Consider the following 10,002-nt stretch of genomic DNA (forward strand, 5'->3'; position numbering starts at 1 on the left):
TGTAGCTTGATAGATTTGCTGTCTAAGTATCTGTCTCTGTAGTGCGTATACTCTGCTTGTCGAAAACTCTATTTTTGACAGTCTTGTCTCGTTCTGTCAATGTCAAAATGATGATTGGTTGAAAGGGGCATTCGCCGGTTAAAAACAACCTATAGCTCAAGTCCGATATCTCTGATCACGGAAAATGGTTCTGATCATCTATTAAAACTGATATTCCAGACTCTAAAAGGCACCAAAATCAGTCAAAGTAAAATTAGTTAACATTAACAATAATTTAGTTTAGCGTGTATGAGCGTGTGGACTAACACCCTGTGTACCGTGACAATAAGCTAAGTATATAAGCCGCAGTAGATTGTCATGGCCGCGCGGTTTCGCCTCCCTTTCTCCTCTATATTTACATTTTAGAATACGTCCTTTTAATTTTGAAGTTTGAGGTGGGCCCACGGTGGGCGCCAACATTTTGGAGGACACTGTCTTAGATCTTACTTTTATATAATGACTAATGTGGTAATACCGCAGCAACTGATTTTATATGGCTCTAAGATAATTTTATTAATAACTTCAGCCTAAAACCACTGTTGAACTAATTTTGATTGTGGACTCTTTAATATGTATTAAAATATGATTTGATTTGCATGATTAAAATTGTACTTAAAAAACTAAACATTTGTACTTAATAAAGTGATTTTAATAATTTAAACTAAGACAGTATTCTCCAAACATAATCCTCATGAATCCTTTACGTCCTTTATTAGAAGTACTTAATTTATCTATGGTAGCATTAGATTCAAAAGCAATACAATGTGATTAGTGAGTGTAAAAAGACAAAGATGGTTGTGTTCGTGCAATTCCTAGATTTAAGCGGCAAACTGGACTTAGTCCTAAGACCAGCAGTATTAAAAAAAACATCAAATTTTGACTACAACAGTCATGCGTTATCTGTGAGAAGTTCCTTTTGAAAATTCAAAATTTTACATCCAAATACTCGTAGTCGTAGTTTCGATTATTTAAAAACTATCGAAAATAATTTTGGTTAAATTACTATTTAAAAACCTATTTATTGGAAACAAAGTTAATGGGATCTTGTACGTAACTGCTTTATTCATCTTAAAAGACAGCTTCCAAATAATATCCTCTATGATTAAAAATACAATTACAACATATTGGAAACTTAAATTATCAGTATAAAAATCCCCATTTATAGGAAAAACTATATCGCCAAATGGAAATATTCCGCGTAACGTCTATTACTAAAGTACTTAATCCTTATATTTATATTAGCGTATACTTTAGGCGTAGGCGAGGCCGCGCGGCAAGCGTAGTGCAGTATGCATGGTAGCTTGGTCGGCTACATTCCCTGCCAGCCGACGCACTTGTACCCGAAGCGTGTGGAAAGTTCCAGAAAAAAAAACATAAATAAGAGGGTAGTTGTGAGACTCAGGTGGTCCCAGTTGGGCGCCAACATTGATGCAACCTAAATTCGTTTGTAATTATTCGGTCTTGTCATCCCAGTGAAGTAACTGTAATATTGAATAATTATATCGTGATTAATACCAGTGATTTTGCATACATTTTAATTATTTTAATCTTTCTTACTTATTTTGCCTGTATTGTGTTAGTCTGTTTCCGCACGCTACGGCTACCGTATGCTATGATATTCACGTTATGTATACACATACCTATCCTTATTATATAGCAGTATTTTTAGCATAAGTAGGATTAGAACCTCCTGAGATTAATCGGCGGAACGCGCGCTTTCTCGTCCCGGATATTGTTATTGTAACAGCCAGTGAGCACCGGATATAACCAGTTTGAACTGATTTTATTTATGTTTTGAGTAAAATATACTCATTATTTTAATTTTGAGAATGTGTGGTTAATTTAGTGATATTAACAGAATCAGGAATTGATTGATTTTGTTTTTTATGTATATGTTTAGTTGTCTGGAAAGCGCGCGTCTGCATCACCCGACAATTACACCTTTTGTACATTAGCGGTCGTTTTCCTGAGACAGTATTAGAATGGTTGACTATGTGACGTCACAGCCGCCGTGCGCTTCGTATCTTGCCAAATTAGATAGAGGGCGGCCAGCGTGGGGACGCGAAGGAGCGACCAACGTCGGTACATTGAATCTCAACCTTCTATTACGAAGGTAGATTGCAAAAAATCGTATTTTTGTTGAAAAAGTGTCTCGAAACAGCTGTCAACTGCTTCTGAGGCAGATACATCTGTACTATTGCAACTAAAATCTACATACGTTTCTGTAGTTCGCAACTAAACCGCATGCGCAAATCATCTTATTTACATGACTTATATAATATTCATACGAAACACCTCAGCCTGTCACGTTGTAGCTAGAACCACGTTGAGTCTGTACCCCCGCGCCCTCACGCCAATGTTGTAATGTACTTAACTTTGTTTTTTCATATATTGTACTGTTCCAACTTCCCTATGGGTGGCAAATCCAGCCCATATCTTAGTTACACCTGGTAACTGGTCGCAGTCGTTCGTCACGATATGCCCATTCAGTGACGTTCCTGGTTACCCACCTGCTGGTTGAGGATATCTGAGTTTATGTTTGACTTGAAGTAGTTCTGCTTTGGTAGCGGCAGCCGGTGACGTCACTGGATGATGACGGACCTCGGCAGTAGGTTTAGTCGTAGATTTAGAAGGAGTTTGCCCGCTGTAAGGAGCACCTAGTAATACCTGATGTGTCATTACATGGATATAATATTAGAAATTAAAATTGTGTGTTTTATTTAGCGTGGGACTTCCTGCTGGGTTTGGTTTGTTGTATTTTACACTACTTTTTTATCTTTCTAGATAGTTTGCACGTTGAACTTGTAGTATTTAGTTATGGGGTTGCCATCTACACTTTTGGCTTTAAAACTGTGATTAATTACATTTTAATACTAGGGTGATCCCGACGACAGATGCACTAATGGTCAAAATTTTAACATTCTACTAAAAAGTTGGCAACCCTAGTGTGAACAGTCGTGATCATTTGCCCCACGGTGGGCGCCAAAACCTCAGTTGGTAAAGGAGGGTGGGACGCACCGGACGTATGGTAAGTCAGTAACGCGAACCAGGCATGCGTATAACAGTTGTAAATTATAGTGTTACGCCGTAGTATAAGCGCGTCTTCATACTCGTGACTAACTCAAGACTTCACGGAGAGAGAAACTTGGACGTTGCGAGTTCATGACTCTGCGTACCTTCAGAGGAACATGTAAGATAGAAGCGATTACTCATAAATTGTAGGGAAATATGTTTACACAAGAGTGTTGTTTGAATAGAAGGAATGCTTCTGAAAGTACGAGAAGTCGTGAATTCGCTAATCCAGCATGGTTGGCATGAATGAATACGTAAACAAAATCTAATCTTCCATACAATATACTTCACTGTCAATTTATTAAGGCGTTTGCCACACGTTGGTTGTGATGCGTGCTATTAAAATATTCCTTTTAAAGACTGCCTTTAAAAGGAATATTGTATACGTAGACACGTAGTTTAGACCTTTAGACGCTTCGCTTCGGGCCACAGGTCTTCCTGGTATAACGAGTTGTTTTGCCAAAAAAACAGGCCAAAATTTAGCCAAAAACGTTAATTTTGCTCAACGTTGAGAAGTCGCAGATGTGAAGGAAATAATGCAGTGATTTAACATCTCTTCGCTACGACGGAGATAGTTGGGCAATGAAATGGAAATACTAGGATCACTGCGACAAATGACGGAATATCAATAATATTTTGCCAAAATACAAAAAGGAAATACGCCAGAGTAGCTTAAGAATGTGACAATAATAAGACGGGACGTTGCCAACTAAGACGCTATTACTATTTAATCACTATGTTGCCATATACGTGAATACATTCCTCTCTAGTCATTTTTTTACTATTTTTTTTCTTTAAAATTTGGCGGGAAACTGAATACAGAGTCTTATCTTGCTCAATACTTATTCTTGCCTAGTTGTAGTTAATTTCTATCGATAATAAGCTTGACGCAGTAGTGATGTGCCATACACCAGATATGCCATAGCACGCAAGAGATAAACTAGTGAAGTGCTTGTTCGCTCCAGGCTTACTGGACCAAAATGTAAACAGCATTCGAAAAAATATATTATATATTCTTAATTACATATGTAAGATTACTAAGATATACATAAATATACAATTTTTGGATTGGTATAATGTTAAATTGAACATAAATACTATGTTGTGTGTTTTAATGTATGGCAATGCTAGAGTAGTGTTGTAGTGTAGACATTTTGAAGTTTTACATACATATAATAAATAAATATGACTAACCGAAAGCAATAACATTTAATATTACTACAGCACGCGCGCGCTGCGGCTTGCACGAGAACGTAGCGGAGCTAAACATGGACGAGTCGTGTGTCCGTTGATGTTTGAATTTGGAATTCGCTGGGAAATAACGATTGAATTTTGAATTTGGATTGAGAGCATTTCAAAAATGATATAGAAAAGTTAAAACAAGTGCAATAGTTTCAGAAACAATGTGGGGAGTGTCTTTGGAAGCATCTATTTGACTTAATCTTTAAGCATTTCTTTTCATATTAAAAAGCTCTAAGAGCTAGCATTTACATCAATATGACACACAAAATTTAATATTAAGTAATATATTGCACTTGGCTAAGTAACGACTGGGCACGGCAGCGCGCGCAAAATGTTAGAATTATTATAATTATACACACATGCATACAAATACAAATATTTTTGTATAATAGGTATCTGTGTAATCGTAGCGTGTTGGTTAATCTTGTATTTTTAAATGGTAAGCGATGTGATGCGGGTAGCTCGAGATTTTCTTTGTGACGTCATATCCGAGTCTGGTGCTGAACACAGTGTATGAATAACTGTTGATATAAGATATGGGCTTTAGTCTAAGATAACAGCGCCCGGAATGGTGCCAAAGTTTCTTATACAAACTCTATTGATGAATGATCGCTTTCCTCTAACATCGATATCCAATTACCGAAGGTCGACGCTGAAAAAGGTTTTACACCGAACTTCGGTTAGCAAGATTGCCTTCTAATTGGAATTTTCTAATTAAAACCAATGTCAGCTGGCTGGCTACTTTACCTTTATAAGCATCTTAGGCTTAAATTAGGCTTTTGTTTTTGGGTGAGAAAACAATTTTCGAGTCTAAAAAAATGTTGGTACCTGTAAACCATTTTGGAGATTTTCAAGCCAGCGTTTATTTATACAATGTCTCGTAACAGACTTAATTGTGACGTCACACGTGATGTTGTCTGACTACCCGCTCTCGTCGCCGGCCGATATAATTACATTGTTGAATAAGCGACCGTTTGTGACGCAGTATTTATTGTGTAGGGCGCTCGCGCCGACGCTTGAGGGCGTGCGGCCATGTTTCTTTTCTAATCTTATTATTATTTTTAAATATTGTGACGTGGCGTGTTGTGGGTAGTCTGAAATGAGGAAGTATTTATTAGTAGTGATAAATGGCGCGGGTTTATCTTATTTATTTTAGTATGCTATTGAAATTCTAGTCCTGAGCAAAATGTAGCTTTTTTTATTTCTTGAAGTTCTTCAAAATTATTCTGTGATATAATTCAGACAGAGTCTGATTCTGTAGTCAAATTATTGTGGAGATGAATTAGAGAACAACACGCCCCGACATGAGTCGTTCAGAAACTTGGCAGCACTAACATGTTATTGCGTCGAACTCAGCGTAGTCATGTCTACATTCCTTTATGTATATTTTTGAACGAATTATTGCATTTTATTTATGGTAGTTATATAAAAATCATAGTTTATCATAGACTATTAGTGATGGGCTGTTTTTTTATTTACGTATCCACCGGCTACTAGAGGCTTCCTTATTTTGTTACTAGATAGCGCTAATGACCGAGTTATTTGAAGTAGCTTTAAAATTCTGGTGGAATATGGTATTCTCCATTGTTGAATCACGTTTGGCCTAATTTTACAGTTTAGGATAGAAAAATAAATGAGCAGTAATTAAAATAAGGTTTTGTGTACATTTCAAGGTTATGTTGAAGCTTTGCGTCACGTAGCGCCATCTAGCAGCTCACTGTGGAAGTTCTCATTTTGTGCAATTGAACAGACTTTATGTATATTTTGAGGTACCCCGTAGTTACGGTTGGGTTTGGGTATGTAGCTGCGTAGACTCTTCGACTACGACAGTCTACGGTCCCCAAGCATAGTGTGATGTTATGTCTATGCGCAGGGAGTAAGCTTTGCCGCAAGGAGTATTATTAATGAATGTTTTGTATAATTAATGTAGATTATTATTTTATGAACGTCTCTTTTGAGTCAAAAGAGGCGTTACTAGGCAATAGTCGGGCTCTCTAGCGCCCCCTAGCTAGTGGACGCAGTAGTGCCCCGGCCGCGCGCCTCCTTCAGCCATTAACAATATTATGGTTCATCTTCACTTAGAGACAAGTATTAGAAAAAAATAATAAAATGGTAACACAAAACACAGCTGTTCTTTCATTTATCCGCTTTTTCGTTAGTTTTCGTACCTCTTCGTTAGTTAAAATATTAGTTTGGAGGAAAATATTTTTAATTGAGACTCGTAGTATAGAGCTTTCGGCCCCACGTCGGGTGCCAGTACGAATTTTCTTAGTCAATCGACCCCAAGTCTGTAGTGTTAGTAATGTTTGGAGATCAAAGACTATGGTTGGACATAGATGCATGACGTCATATGGAGCTGTGTAGCGGTGGAGTGTGCATGCCTCGGTGTCGCCGGAGCCGCCTCGGGACCGAAGACAAGGATATTTTTATACGGTGAGGCAATACTGAAGCTACAGCCTAATCTCTTGTCATGTTACACACAAATCAGTACCTAAACAGTTTCAGTGAGATTATATAAATGAAAGACTCACATAACACAAAGTATTACCTACATACATATTACTTTCAGCAAAGTCACTGCAGCAATAACAAGAATTTACAATTTTATTGAACCATTTTACAGGTAAACTGGAATTTTAATAACATTGACAAGAAATTAGTAAAATAAGTAATTAATATAAATACTGAGGGCATGGTTTTAAAATTGTAGACTAGAGAAACAGTTGGTTGTTTGGTAGATATTACTTAATTTAAAGCTATCTACAGAATATCTTTTAACGAGACTTTATTTTAAACTCCAAAGATCGTGTGAAGAGACGATTATGGAAACAAATAAATGTACGTAGAATCTGAAAAAATATATCTTCCAGCCTTTTCCCAGCTATTGGGGTCGGCTTCCGGCTGAAAAAAATGAAGAAAATAACAAATAGTTGTCCATTACCGGCAACCGACTGTTTCCTCCCGAATAAATAAGAGATGATCAGTATTGTCATTCACATTACCAAATCTGCTGTTGGAAATATCGCTTAGTTTTTATTTTTAGTACCCATTTCCAGTAAAGTGCATCCCAGTAATTAGTTAAGTAGATAATAGACGTGGTACAACCGGTGCTGGGTTCTTTATTGAGTCAAATCTGTAGTTTTAGTTGAATGGTCGATTCAATAGTTGGACATACGAGAATAATAATATTGTGATGTATAAAACTCCATGGGAGCCGCTTTTAAGATTTTTTTCAATTTTTAAATAAGTAGAAATAGAGTTTTTTGTAGTTTTAGATTGAGGAGTCATATCAACCGAAAGTCACAATCATATTGTGCCTTACTAGATTGTTTTGTTACGATTTTGCTTTGGATACTAGAATCTTTTAGAATACGGACCAAAAGTTCAATTAGTTTGGAAATATAAATGAATAAAAACATATTTTTTGTACAATTTACTTTTCCGTTGAAAATGTTGATGAGGAAATTTTTCGAAGCGACTTAGCTGTCTCGGTAGTGTATTTTAATAGAAAAGAAATGTAATCGAGTTATACAATGAACGTAGGTATCCCGTTTTGTAGTAGTACAAAGTAATTTAAGTATTTTGTATCTGCATATTGTTAAAAAGTCTTCCTTGATAAAAATAGACTGAAAAATTAGTGACCCATGTAATTTTCTTTTGATATCCCGTTGCGCTGGGATGCACTAGATTTTATTAAGATATTTTATGTAAAGGGCACTTATTTAGATCCGTTAATTTTTAAACAGAACTTTTGAATCTCATCTGTCAATATTTTCCCGCTATGTTTTGACAGTATTTTAGTTTTCAATCATCAAGGTAATTAACGAAACAGCCTAACATGAAAGAGGTCTGAAAAAGTGCTTTTTTGTACCTAATTCCGAGAGTATTGATAGTTCTCTCATTGTAGTTGAAGTGTTCAGTAGTAATAAACCCCAGTACAATGAGTCTTTAATGTACGGAGAGTGCCTATGTGTGACAATATTCTTATCACACTTGATTTTATTCCATATTAGTAATGGTCACGTACGTTAGCTAGGTAAAACTAACGAGTGATTTGATAGTTTAACATTTTGCACGGAAAATTGATAGCTTTTAAACTGTGATACTGAATAGAGACGAAATCAAAAATTAGAAAAGAAAGTTTTATAACAGTCGATTAGTAATTTGAAACTTGGTAATTTGAAATGGGCAAAAATAATGAGTTTATCAATTTTCCGCTCAAAATACAGTGACCAATTAAAAACCCGAAGTAATTTGATGATTGCATTTAGTTTGAATACTAAATAGTCTAGTCAGACAGAAAATTGTTAACTTTTTTATTTAAACCTCGTTAGATTAGGCCTTGTTTTTTTTTTCTCGCACTTTTATTACTCTGCCGTTAAGTTTTTTCTTATCGAAAACATGAGCAGTAAAGTTGGTAACATTGTTTTTTTTTGGGAGTGATAAAAGGGCGAATACTTAATAGTTGTTTCTACGAACTTTGTACATATTTTAGCGTAAGATTGTTACTGAAATAATCGTGTGGTGTATTTTATTCATGTACTGAAGTTACGTGTTTAGGGTGGTTAGAAACTTAGGTATGTCTATCTCTTTCTCTCGTTTGAATATTTCGATTTGAAAGTAGTATTATCTCCTTGAAGTACGCATTTGGATGGGATAGTGGATTAATCTTTGATTTGGCAAAAAACGAAGCTCCCTTTGACAGTGTAAACATATTGTTTTTTTTATTTGCAAAGAAAATTTTAATCAAAAGAATCGTTGCCTATAAATCTTAAACGGCATCACACCTTTGAAATAGCAACACAACAAAAATTGTGTCGGTGTTGCCACTGAAACGCATTTCAAAATTCTACCGAAATAGCAGTACTTTAGTCCACTAACCCAGTCCTAGTGATTGAATTTCTTCAACTAACAAGAAGTGCCCCACGAATTTGTAAGACGTAAGCTCATTGTTCTATTTACATTCATTAGGCCGTAGTTTGTGATTTGTAATTGATCCTTTTGACGGAATGTATAGATTTTTTACTATATCTTACATTTTGAGACGTCGACGTACTGAGTGGCGCGAGCGCTCGGCTTGGAGAAATCTGGATAATAGCAACACATTGGAGGGAAAATGAAGATAGTTTGGGATTTTATAGTACCGACTTACAATTGATGAGTACTTGATTAATGCTTCATAGCAATGGAATAAGTAAGAACAAGATAAATTCTAAAATAACAACAGATTTTTTTAACTTTTATTTAACTTGCAATACTTAAAATTGTCGTTAAATTCAAAATAATCTCCAAACCGACCGCGGCGCCATGTTTAATCGTAAAAATACTAGTCATTGTAGTTTTTTAATTGTGAAGAGGAATTATATAATATTATGTAACGAGAGTTTCATGCTTCTTATATATTTATTCTAATTATTTACTGGCGGCCGGCGGTCAGTCGGCTGCCGACGACGCAGTTTGAAATTGAACAAAACGATTAATAAATGGTTTACATTCATTTGAGTGTTTTATTTATGTCTGCCATACTCAACAAGGTGGTGGGATGCCTCACCAGTCTTCATTCCGATCATCTACCGCAAAAAAACCATGGGATGAGATCTTGTGGGGGAAGGTACAACTGTCATCGAAAAGCCTGTACGAAGTCTTTTA

This window comes from Helicoverpa zea, chromosome 29, assembly GCF_022581195.2.
Source record: "Helicoverpa zea isolate HzStark_Cry1AcR chromosome 29, ilHelZeax1.1, whole genome shotgun sequence".
NCBI classification, from domain to species: Eukaryota; Metazoa; Arthropoda; class Insecta; order Lepidoptera; family Noctuidae; genus Helicoverpa; species Helicoverpa zea.